General features: G+C 37.1%; 1 protein-coding gene across 1 annotated transcript in view; it reads right to left on the bottom strand.

The window, feature by feature from the left end:
* Nucleotides 1-13,897, bottom strand: part of LOC139114563 (uncharacterized) — a 485,747-nt gene that overhangs the window by 291,884 nt on the left and 179,966 nt on the right. The gene's annotated exons all lie outside the window — the stretch shown is intronic.

The raw sequence follows: 13,897 nt of genomic DNA, 5'->3' as shown, positions 1-13,897 counted from the left end.
TTCTCTGAGTATTGCAAATTCTTAAGAGAAAATTTCCCTGCAAAGTCGCATGGAGAAGGAGATAATAGAGAGATCATGATTAACTCATTAAATGAACAATGGGCTATGTGGCTGCAGATGCATTCACTTGAGATTGCAAGTGCAGTTCACAGTGACATGTCATCAAGATCCAAATTAAGCGAGAGTTTAAAAGATTCACTTTGTTCGACCACAGCTATAGCAACTACATCTCCGTCAGAAAACATCTACCATAATATAAAATATGGTAACAAGTCTATGATCAAAGGTGATTATGACAATGCTTGTGTGCATTACGACAGAGCAATCAAACTTAATGAAAACTTCGGGACAATAGCGTACTACAATCGAGCATACTGTGTGATGAGAAGAGCAGGTGATGGCTACAAAGAGAAAGCATTAGCGGATTTAAAGAAGTCCCGAGAAATGCTTGCAAACTACAAATCTGAACTTGCTCTGACCAAAATACTTGTAGACAAATCCTGGTCTGCCATAGGCAGAAAAGATGATCATGGTTTCCAGAATACTATCTATGCAAGGGCACAGATCTTAACCTTCTTTGAAAAGCAAATACAAGAAACGATACACAAGCTACAAGAAATCATAGAAGATGGTAGCGATGCGGATGTATCAGTGACAGACATACGTTCACTTGTGCAATACGCTTATGATGCAATTCCCCAAGAACTCTGCGAGTTTAAGCAATGTGGACTGTTGAATATATTTACTGTGAATCAGAGGGAAAAACCAAGGTTTAATTTGGATGGACGTGTCGTTTGCCATCTTGGACTTGTACAAGTGGTGACTGATATGTTGGTCAATGCTGTTTGTATGGGTCCTATGACCAACTTTGGCCCAAGGTTGATGGCTGAGGACATCGTAGACATGTTCGACGTTGTAGAAGGTACTGTAACTGAAGGATTTTCCTGTGAATCATGGGGCGTCGAAAAAGCGATCGTAATTGCAATATCTGTTGTCGGAAGTGAACTGAGAAAATTCACCAGCAAAAGATCTAGGGCAAATAGGGCGGGAGATCAAGCAGGAGTCAGAAGCATTAAACTGCTTCCGAAAGCCACCTACAAAAATGAAACCAAAAAGGATATGAATCAAAGATTGAAAACGTACTTCCATGATACCATGATGAAATGCAATCAAGACTTCATAGAAGGAGTGATGAAGACACTGGAATATCTAGAGGGGAAAGAAATAAATGCTTTAATGGAAGAAATCCAAGGTCACATAAAATGCCTAATCAAGTCGAATATGGTGACATCGGAAGAACCAACACTCGATGTCAAAATAGAGAAAGTCATAATACACTTCTTTAAAGACAGTATTCTCGGATCACATGATACGTCTTTAATTTCAAGATTACGAGAAACTTTTAAAGGTTTTGGGAATTCTATAGTTGATGATTTTACATGTGATATTTATTGGCAGGCACGAATATCACCGTATGTACAGGCAATAGCAGATAGAATTCAAACAGAAAGCAGCAGAAACAAAAATATGAGCACTCTTCTAAGTACGTTAGAAGTCATATCTGCAAAGAGATTGTTAGAAATTGAAAATCCTTTTACTGAATTTGTAGGCAGACTTTCTTTCCTTATTGACGACTTCTGTCAAAATTATAATATCCGCAAAAACGAGATAAGTCAGCTTAAACGCAAAACCATCACTAAACTGAAGGACGACATACTAAGTACTCTGGGTGACGTTCTTTCACGAGCTCTTACAAATACCATCGGCCTCCAAGTGGCAGGACTCGCAATTAATGAGTTAAAGAAGCAAACAAACAAGTGTATCAGAAATTTCATCCAAGACACATCGGCCATTACTGAAATAGAACAAAAATTAAGAGCTCGTGCTGCTGATTTATACGAAGCACAAATGTCGACCAGTGAGAGAAAGTGTTGCCAGAAGCCCCAACACACAAAAACAGCCAGAGGTTACCTTCAGGAGAATGTCCGAACTTTGACAAATGTATACGGCGTAGAAGTTAAGATATCAGGACGTGGAAAAGACGGAAACGTGAAACATACAATAACCGTCGGAACATAACCGCATAGTTATTGTGTTTAAATGGTTTACACAAAAACGTTTGATAGCACACCAGGTCATGATAATGATATGGCCAGTGAATAAACTGATATCATTGATAGTACAAGTAATCATTTTTTATGTCTCGACTAGCTATAGCTCTTCATCTAGAACTTCCAGGTCAAGACACAGCACCTGTAGATAACCTTCAATTTTTGAAATCGCTCTTTTAGACAAATTAAATTTCCTCAAATAGCCGGAACAAATGGATAAAGAAATTTCAAGTCATGACTTTATTTAAATCAGAGGCCAAATAAAAAATGGACAGAATCTGCCCAACTGACATAAAAGAATGATATTTGTTTTATCAGAGAAGCTTTGAATTACCGTCAAATCTTGATAATCAACGTCGAATAATATAAAGCAAAAGGGCAGCGAGTGATGCCGATGCCGATTTAAATAATCTTGATCATGCATATTGTTATTGAAGAAGACCCTTAAAGGTATACAGTCACCTGTAATCTAAATATGCCCATATATGGTCAAAGGGGTAGTCCTTGGTATTCAAAATGCCCATGTGAGGGCGCCATTTTTAAAAAGCGGCGACCCGCTTAAAATCTGTGATTGGTTAGATTTCCTCTTTCCATGGTAACTGTGGCAAAGTTGAAACAGGTGACAGTATACCTTTAAACACTTTCATTAAAAATCACATTGGTAATGCATTTTTACACACATACTTAATTAAAAAATGTACAAGATGCAGAAATGGTAAATACCTAATGGCATATTATTGCATAATTGGCAAAAAGGACAATTACAATACGTCTAAACACTTCGTTCTCAAACCACATACAACTCTTCCAGATCAAGGCTTTCGAAAAGGCTTTTCTTGGTTGAACATTGTTTTTGCTGTTGTTTTTGTACTTTATAACGATCATTACGTATCTTAACCAATACATTGCAGCAGAGAGTCTCAATGATAATTGCTGTATGCTCAGTGAATAAAGCCTTAGGCCATTTCAATAATTTCCAAGTAGATGGGTTTTACTATTGAATTAAACCAATACGTTCCTGCTTCTTTCAAATAACTAACAGTACTTATCAGTGACATGCATATAGTCATTCCTGTATTGATTTTAGAACACTTCCTGCTTTATATGAATGTTAATGTGTGAAATTTATTGAAGAATAACTAAAGTCATTATTGAAGAATAAACTTCAGAATATGTCTTCCTTCAACATGCTGTTAAATCTTTAACCATCATTGTACACTTTTTGTACAGCCTTGCAGACATGTTGTCAAACTGTAGTAAATGCATATAAACACATGTATTTCCCAATCATTTTGCACCCACTTCAAGTTTTCCTTGTCTTCACTTAATCCTTCTTTTAAAGTCAAATTAATAGTTATTGTAGTAATAAATCAAAAGTGAAAGATGTGTTATTACTTAGATTTCTACTAAATTATTCTTTTACTTCCCTTTTATTTACTTAACACAAAGGAAGAACGTGACTATTAGCACAACTCTCACGATGTACATTGTGTTCGTCACAATCATTGTTTTAATGTTGCACACAAGTACACTCCGGGGTGGACGACAATTGAATGATTCATAGCTTTTGCATTAGGTGGAGTCAATATTTTACTCTGATGGTACCAGGTGCCCGGAATAGGTAAACGTACCCTGCTACCATACTACGCCCGTCAGGATTGATCCAAGATTAAAAACTTTGTGAGCGATGCAATGTAATGAACCAATTAAGTCACAGTTAGGTATGCTGCCACTCATCTGAGTATAACAGAAGTCTCAATTTTGTCCACAATATCGCGTTTTGAAAGATTTTATTAGTCAACTATCCCAATATCCCTGTCTCACCCGTTTGGATGCTAATACACCGTGTCTTATTCTGGAATCGTCATGAATCGCAAGCTCTACAATGCCTCAGAAGTTGAGAGACATACACACCGTAAGCTGGCAATATTACTCGACAAGTGAGGATAATTTATGCTTTCAAAATCAAAATCATCCCTCTTGTCATAACAATTTCTAATTTTTGTTTTCTTGAATTCTTATCACTGTTCATTACATGTGACTGATGCAAACAAGACAGTGTATACTTGCAGTTGCTACTTGTGTATAAATCAGCTTGCCCAAAGTTCAACAGGTATTGTTAATAAACACGATGATGATTGTACTGGACGAGCGCACAATTCGAATGCTTCGCAGGTCAGCAGTCTTTAAGGTCTGTGAACTCCTAAATGTGTGAAGGCGGAACAAAAATTACAGTTTCCTTGCTGATCAGAAATTAAGTTGTCTTTTAATTCAAGAACTTTTATCATCATCGCATTTCAAGTTTATCAGAACAGGACCCACAACACGGAGGATCCACACGCATCGCTTGCCTACAGTCAGAGCTCAACAGCCACAATATATTTTCTAGAATTTTTTCTCTTTGTAAAAAAATAATGTTTCTTGTTAAACTCCTGTTAAACAAAGCTTGTATGTTGTAGAATTCAATGTTTTTTTATTTTCGATATTAGATGTATTCTGGTCCAAGCTAGACAAAAATAACAGTTCGTTGTACACGATGCGTTGCTATGGCGGGGTTGTATTTAAACACACTATAGTTAGACAAAAGCAACTGATATACGCCGACAGATCAAATTCATAAAAATGTTGTCAAAAGTTACACGTATTGTCCCTTTATGTTCGAGATTTTATACGTATTAGGTAAGGCCCTTCCCCTAAAACTAAAAACATAATTTCTTGACCCTTCAAAACCACTTCCGCGAAAAATTATACGCCCGGAAAAACTCACACAAGCAAAACCCCAATGTATTCTCTGTCTATTTTCCAATGAGAGCATCAGGATAAAGAACATCCTCCTTCAGAGGTAATTCAATACATTCTTCGCAAAACATGCAATTTGTCACAAGTGAAAACACGCTGGCAAAGGTTGAACCTCTCGTTCCTTTTTATCAACATTTCTGAGTTGCCTCGCGATTTATATTCGGCCTTGCATACATAATCTATCCCGACTGTCTGCTACACCGTTTGTTCAAATTAGACTATCCGCTATCACACTCTAGATTTTTTCATGCATTATTTGTTGACTAACTTTTCAAACACGTGCTGTTCAGTCTACCAACATTTCAAAACTGTATCCGCATTGATTTATACATTAAACAGACATGGCAGATGAGTAGCAGGATACAAACAACTGAAGTAATTGTTAGATTGCTTGTTGGTGTGCAGGGAATGCTTCTAAATTTCAGAGCAATTTTGAATCGTGCAGTCGGTTACCGGTTATACCATTATTTTCAGATGTGATGAACTTTTCATTTGTTCTGCAACTGCTTTATAATTTCAGCCTTTCGTGCCTCGAAAATGAAAGATTTAAACTTATGCTCAAAAGTTTTCACAGAATCTGTCGGGTTATTTTACAATGTAACTTTTGATCACGTTTTATGCGCACAACAACCGCTCTGAGTCAGGATTTTGCCCTCCTTGTTTCGTCGGCGATACGGATTACCTTGAAACCCAAACAGTTCTTCTAAAATACCTTTTCAAATTCAAATTTCGTAACTGACTTATGTTAGGGCTGTGTTACAGGTTTCTGCCTCTGCTGACTGACTGATGTTTCCACGCAAAAGAATTACGCGCGAATTTGGACCTGCTCACCAGCGGATCGGCTCATGTATACTTTTCCGATAGGAGTGCCCCCGGGGCCGGATATGCTATCGGTCAATGGACGTTGATTTTCGCACAGACGCTTGCACAGTTCGCAGTGAAAGTTTTTTTCACATCCGTATGGAATTCTATGCCATTTTCTGAATTTAAAAACAAAATTAAACTTCAAGGGTTATGTTACAGATGATCAAGATCTTTTTGTTTCTGAACGACATTGTCCAAATTGATCATGACGGAATGCCATCAACAATTAAAAATAGGAAAAGACCAACATGGCCAAGAAATGCACTGAAGGGCACTGGCCGATTTTATTGAAATATGTCCCCCGAATGGAGTTTTACCTTTAATTTATATCTCTACGTTGAATAGTTGTGGCGAGCTGGGGCAACCACCAAAGCGTTACGGTAAACACGAATCGCTCTCTGAGGTCCCAACGATAACTTTACAGATTACAGAGAGGACGCGTAAAATTTGTGATGGACTTTGGTGCAATCATCCATCAAAACTGTTTATACAGGAGAACTGCTTTAGAATATCCGATACATATAACGGCAAATGATGCGGCATTTTAAAGTCGGTGTACGCACGTATCAGGCAGTGTTGAGACGTGACTCAAATTTATAGAGCTCGTTTCCCTGTGTGATTTGCTGAAAGCACACTGGTGTGAGAATAAATCAACAAGGTTCCTCAGTAATTCAATTGTTGAAGTTTTTGTCGCCGAAAGACGGGATCAAGCGCGATTACGTGTAATATTTTACAGTCCCAAATGATTTCAAGAGTATTGGCAACGCTTTGCGTCGTCGTTGAAAACGGTGGCCACTCACAGTATCTTACAAGGGATTAGGGCATGGTTTAGTAGGCTCTTGCAAGAATGTATGACAGGGAAAATTGAGAGTCGCGAGATTATGTAAGAGAGTGGGGTGACTTGATTTAAGGTAGTTCGCACTAAAATGAAAGACTTAAACTTTTGCTCAAATTTTCATCAAGCAAACTTTTAGCTGTTCTCTTTCAAAATCAAGAATAAAGTTTGGTACTAGAGGAACAAATTACCCTATATTTTAACATATCGACACTTGGAATTCAAAATGGCCGCCATCCCTGTGTCATCTCTATGGAGGGAAATAAAATTCCCGGTTTTCACAAAAGTAAGCCGGTGAAAACGTCATTTACTCAATGAGCTTCAAAATGCCCCCCTCTCTAAGTGGTAGGCCAAAAGAATATTCTAAAAGTTTGAGAGTCCGATATCCTTCTCCGAGGCGGCGTATTTTACCTTAAATCAAAGAAAATCGTCCTGTCCTAATGGGATGTATCCTTAGAGGGACAAAGCTGTCGTTTGTAATTTATTTTTCTGTGTTCCCCCTGAAATACCTCAAAATCTCCGTTTAGTAAATATTAATGTTTGCAGTCTGAAGTAAGTTTACTACTGTAGGTCTGTAAGTAGCTTATTTGGTATCACAGACGCCATGGGACCATGTTGGCCGAATTTTCTGCAATGCCAGAAATTGTAACACCATTTCTTTTTATCTATTCTGTCATTTAGAGGTGTTAAAGTTGGGTTTTCTTTGTAGGGCTCTCTCTCAGATTCATTAAAATTTTATGTAACAAAGTGAAAGTTCAAAGAACAAAAAGTTGCCAAACAAGAGTGATTGGCCAGAGAAGGAGTAACAATAAAATTGTCACATATGTAGTTAGATTCAACCGGGTGGGGCGTACTCTTGTTCTGAACTGGTATGGATAGCATTGAGTACGGGAAGTTGGTCGTCTTCAGCTTTGCTCAGAATGCCGTCTCTTCGTCCGGGATCTCCTCGTACCAAATGCAGAAAGACGACATTTCCCGGAAGGGAAAGAAACAAGACTGTAGCAGTGATTAAAAGGCCGAAATTGGGAAATACTTGTTACTCCCCGTTATTAATGTCAAATTCTGTTTCACATGATATTATCGGCCAGACGTTCAATCTTCGGGTAGAATGCGCGTCGGAGATAGACAGATTTTCGGACTCTAAAATTTTTACATTACTTTTCTGGTATACTGTTTGTGTGGCCTCATTTCGAAGCTCTCGGGGTAAGTAAAGTTTTCACTGTAAGTTTTTTTGAAAATCGGAAATTTAAATTTCTCCCCATGGAGCTAAGACAGGGATTGCGGCCATTTTGAATTTCGAGCGGAGGTACATATAGGTGATAAGTATCTCTATTGCCAAGATTTGGACGGTGACCCCAATATTCATCTTTGATTTTCGATGAAAGTGCTGGAAATTTTTTTGGCGGGAAGTTTTAGCAAAATTTTAGTCTCTCAATTTCGAGGTGTAGGCTACCTTAAGTAAAATGCGCCTCGAGACATTTTGTAAGACCTTTCTCGAAGGAAAATATAAACGGTTTTACTTCATAATCAAGAGTGGAAGCGGCCATCTATCATACAAAAATTTTGGGATTAAAGAACAAAATTACCTAGGGTTTATCGACATTTGAATTTCAAAATGGCCATCTGTGTTAGTCTACTGGGGTTTGGGTAGGAAAAAGACAAGATGGTAAAAAATTCCTTATTCCTTTACACCTCAAAATGCGGCCACACGAATCGCAGACCAGAAAAGTGACATAAACATTTTTAGTGTCCGCAAAACTGTTTCCGGGCGCATTCTATTACCTTAAGGTAATATGCACCTCGAAAGTGAAAGACTTAAACTTTTGCTCAAAATTTCCTCAGTGAAACTTTCAACCATTCTCTTACCAAAGCAAGTATGAAAATCACGGGTCACCGTGCAAACTTTGGTACTAGAGAGACAAATAACTTGCGATTTCTCGATATTTGAAATCCAAATGGCCGCCATCCCTGTATTAGCTCTATGGGAAAAAATAAAATTTTCGAGTTTGGAAAAACTAAGACCATGAAACTTTTCTTTCACCGAGAGCTTCAAAATGAACCCCACAAGTGGTAGGTCAGAAGAAAATTGATAAAATTTGAAGGCCTGAATTTCTGTCCCCGAGGTGCATTCTACCTTAAGCAAGAAGAGATACAAAATCAGTGACATACATGTAGTTTCACATCCATAGCAAGCAGATAATCAGTAAGTTTATGGTAGCCCCCAATATTCAAACTGGCCGCCACTCGAGTGTTTACTCTGGGGAAGAAGTTCATTTGAAATATCACAAAACTCATCCCTTGAAACTGTTTTATGCCATGAGCTTCATGATGAACCCCCCACTCCAAAATGGTAGACCAAAATGTATCGTAAAAGTTTTGGAGTCGTAATATCTGTTCCTGAGGCGTATTCTACCTGGGTCCCTTCGAAATACGGGTAAAAGAGACAAACTGTGATATATAGTTTTCGGGACTTGAAAGCTCAACCAGCTATAGTTCTGGAATGTATACTCTTACGTTTTTAAAATGCAAATTCTTTTCTGCTGCTACTGTCTATGATGTGTACTGTTGACATTGTATAACAGCCAATAATATCCAATATAATATCAAATTTTTGTTGTTGCCAACCAATTTTGATCCGGACTAAAATTTATTTATCAACGATAACATAGCATACGTTAGACGGTGTGTTGTATCTGCAAGGCTAATGCTATACTTTAGAGAAGGAAATTTACTTCATTTGGAGGACACAAATAATAAACGCATTCTTTACAAATTACAGCAAAGTGTCCCTTTTAAAATCGAGACATCCAATTGTTGTCGTTCCGCCAACTAGTGGACGATCATGCAGAAAACCGGGGAATACATTTTGAAAGTAAGACGAGCATGATAATTCACTAATTGACAACCATGGCAACTAGGACATTTTATCACTTGAACTAAATCCGTACTGATCTGATTACATGCACATCGGTCATATATCACATTTTGACTTGTGGACAGCGCAGCACTAGGGTAAGTGGCCTATGATTTTTTTCAATGGATGGCGAAATATGGTGTTCAAAATCAAGGAGACCAATACCAGCTTTAGTTGCGTATAATATCTCTAAGATATGATAATTATAATCTTACCTTTGAAAAGTGATCAGAGTTTGGCACAAATTTTCACAAAGCTCTTGTTTTCCCTATTGCAATACATTAACCCAGCTGTACCGTTCTTCATCTCTACACTTGTTTTGTACATCCACCAATGGAGGGCGATCTTCTAGCAGCTATGTGTTGCCATACTCACAGGCACTCGAGTGGCGCCCGGGGATGGTTTAGCTCTCGTGCCAAACACATACCCCGTATATAAAACTATGGAAAATGTAAAATTGGCCCTCAAATAGTGTTCTATCAAATCTCCTACAAACAATTATGCTCCGTCTGGCAACATCTCTATGACAAATGTATTGATTATAGTATTGATACACGTAAAATATATAGTGACCTGTTTTCACAGTGACTTACTTTGTTTTTCAGTGCAGTAAAATGTTTTTGAGAATAAGAAGCATTCTGAGGAGCCTGGATGTCCATTCATGTTTGCATCATCCCGATTTCATTCATTCAGTGTGTACATATTTTCTTTCTCAACAAAATTTGCTAATCTCTTAACTTCCCTCACCTATTTTAATTACTTTTCAATGAAAATTCCTGCGACACTAATTTTATTATTCTTTTTTAAGGCAGAGAAAAATAAAACGTTTGTTTCTCATCCTAGACATATTGCGAAAATGATATCGTGACGCGGTTTTTTTCCTCTTATTTTTTTTATTCTTCAACCAACGAGAACGCGCAAAAAACATGAAAACAACACAGTAATGCACACAGAGATAAATGCGCAGCAGTGTTGTTCTAGTATTTTTGTATATATAGCAACAGTTCTGTGGTTTGACTTTTAGTGCAGAAATGCACAGTTTTGGCAGTTTGATATAACAGTGACATATGTGTACAGTTCTGAATGGAATGTTAGTGCTAGTTATTTTGTTTATAGTTCTGTTTTATACAGCACTGTGTTATGCACGATCATCGCGTATTTTGCGGATTTTTTTCACTTTATTTTCTCATGAGCAGAAAAAAACTTTGACGCGGCGGGTCTGAATTGACGGGCGCGACGATGAGAAACAAACGTTTTATTTTTCTTGGCCTTAGATGCTTTCGAAATAGGTTGCTTTGCATTTTTACTCATGGTACATTTTTATTTACTTTGTCGTGTAAGTGATGTTGTTTACCTCAAGGTTGGTAATCATAGTTGTGCATCTATGCTCCGTACATACAATAAGAAGATCCAAGTTGCTGTATTCCAGTAACACCAGAAGTTTATTGTTGTGTATGTTTGGTGTGAATGTGAAACAAAACTGAAAATCAAGGTACAAAGGTTTTATTTGCGAATATACAGTTTATACATCAGAAATAGAATTCAGAAAGACTTGTTATAAAATTTTATGATAAAAAGCAAAGTCACCAACGTCACACACCAAAAGTCCAAATTATAATAATATACAAAATGGTATTTGTAATGATAAAAGTTCTCTCAAAGGCCTATACTGACTTAAATTTCCACTCGTACAGGCCAGAGTACCTTTGACTTAAAAATTGTGACATCACTGAGTATTGTGTTAATATACATTGTAAAACACATTGATAGAAAAAATCAACAAAGGAAAGCGAAGTACAGCATACAAAACTAATATTGAGCAAACATGTCTCTGTCAAGACTTATATTGAGAGTCATTTGAACTTTGATATCTGACCTTCAATAGAAATAAAATGACAAAGGTATAAACGCATGCAGACTGAAAATAACCAGACAACTGTAAAAACTAACCATTACTAGATTACCTAGTCATAAAATATCTCGTTATATTCATGAAATCTAATCATAATGATGCAGTTTCCTTCTACACTTTCCTTCCCACCATACTATATTCCTAAACTTAAGTACGCTTCATGACAATATATTAAAGCCATGCGACTTTTTCTATCGCAGGACTTCGAATCAAAAACGAAAGTAGTTGTAGAAATTGGACTAATGAGGGCGCTAATCATAAACTTCCGACAGGTTTCCAGTAGCTGGGATCAACTTCCGTGCCACGGCTGGAATTCATCGTCACGGCACGACTGACAAAGCACAATTCCAAAACTCTACTTCGTGCTGTAATGCACGGTAAGAGACATGAGAGTTATAATCTCTCCAATCGACTGTTCATTGTATAGAACATATTAAAAACCTTTATAAAAGCAAATACTTCTGGCTTGGGACAAAAAGTAAACGTACAACAACTTTAAAAGAGTGATTCCGTGATTCGCAATTTCATTTTTCGAGACTAGAAGATAGTTATTGAAATGGTATTAGCTATAAAAGTCATTTTTCTCCAGTCATTCAGATTGATTGTTTTGTCCTTACTTCAGAGTGTTAAACTCAAGAAAATTTGGCGAAACTTTATTTCGACCGGTTACGCGGTTTTAGTAGCTCTAACTAAGGCTATATGAAAAGGCTTGTTTCATATGTCGTTACAGAAATTGAATCAAACATCTACACTATTGTTTAAAGGGAAGGTGTAACTAAAAATGTGCATTGAAATTCCTCTAAAAGATCGAAAATTGGTACCCTATAGCTTCAAAGATACACATCATCGCTCGCCGGCAGTTGTCGTTTACACGACCATGGTACCAGCGCCCTCTACTCATGACCTTGTGTTCTGCCACATGGTCAGTAAACCGCGATGGAGTCGGATCAGTTTACAGTTGTACAGTTTCAGTTTATTTCGCTAGAAATATAAACTTACATTCGCCCAAAAGACACATGGAAAAAAAATAAAGATAGAGAAATTGGTACAATTGCTAAATTTATGTTCTATAATTTAGCAGGTATTCCTAGCGGGGACCACAATATAGTTCTTCTGAACTAGTCGAGTTGTGGCCCCTAATGTTTATACTATATAGATAACATAAGGTGTACATCTGCGGATATGGACAGAAAAATCTATAGCAATAATTGCAAACTATATTTCATATCAGGTACAGATCAAAAAATATATTGACGGGAAACAGATGATATGAGACAGATCAGAAAACAACAAGACAACGTGACCATAAAACCCCACGACTTTTGGGGAAAATAGTATCAACAGGCAAGTAGCAAGTCTTTAAATGACGTTTGAAATGCTTTCTTTCACTTAACTTTTTTATAGAATCTGGAAGTTTGTTCCATAGCATAGTTGCAGCATATTTCAAATTATGTTGGCTCAAAGTAAGATTAACCTTAGGAATATAGAAGTTTTCACCAGCTATAAGACGTGTTGAATAACTATGAGGCACTGGATCGAGGTAACGATATACCGAATGTGAGAAATGACTATTTTTGAGGTCAAAGATAAAAGTACAAGTATTAAATTCACATTGCTTATGGACATTGAGAATTCCCAGTTGCTGAAATAGAGGGGCAGTATGAGCTCGCGCAGCAGAGAATGTGATAAGGCGGACAACCTTTTTCTGTAAAATTAGGATAGGTTAGAGTAAAGAACTGAATGTATTCCCCAAGATCTCAATACAGTAACAAATATGGGGTAAAATCATGGAATTATAAAGCAAAAGCAAAATTTCTTTGGGGACGATATGACGAATTTTAGAAATAATTCCAACCATCGGGGCGATTGATTTCCTAACTTTATCAATGTGAGCCTTCCAAGTCAAGTGCTGGTCTAAAATTACCCCCAGATAATTTGTCGACGAGACATTCGCGACCATATTTCCATCAACACTCAAGCAGCCCTCTGTATTTACCAGCCTCGGGGGTGTTTTAATTAATATAAAATTTGTTTTTTTCTACATTAATAGTGAGCTTGTTTGCACTGCACCAGTCACAGACCTTCTGAAAGTTAACAATAATCTGGTCAAGGTTGATGACACTTGTGTTTTTAAAATTTGAACATATTTGTATCGTCAGCAAATAGACGAAAATCGAATGTATCAGTAGAATTTACAATATCATTTATGTATAACAAAAATAAAATAGGACCAAGAATAGACCCTTGTGGAACCCCACATTGAACTGACCTATATGACGAAAATACATTGCTTCTATTGACGGTTTGTTTACGTTCTGAAAGATAGCTTTTGAACCAGTGTAAAGGCAACCCCCTTATACCATAATAGTCTAATTTTTGTAACATAATGTCATGATTAATAGTATCAAAAGCCTTTCTAAGGTCTATAAAAATCCCAAAAGTTGTGAAACCATCGTAAAGTC

Source organism: Ptychodera flava, chromosome 16 (assembly GCF_041260155.1).
Source record: "Ptychodera flava strain L36383 chromosome 16, AS_Pfla_20210202, whole genome shotgun sequence".
In the NCBI taxonomy this organism is placed as follows: Eukaryota; Metazoa; Hemichordata; class Enteropneusta; family Ptychoderidae; genus Ptychodera; species Ptychodera flava.
This window is presented reverse-complemented; position numbering and strand designations above follow the sequence as displayed.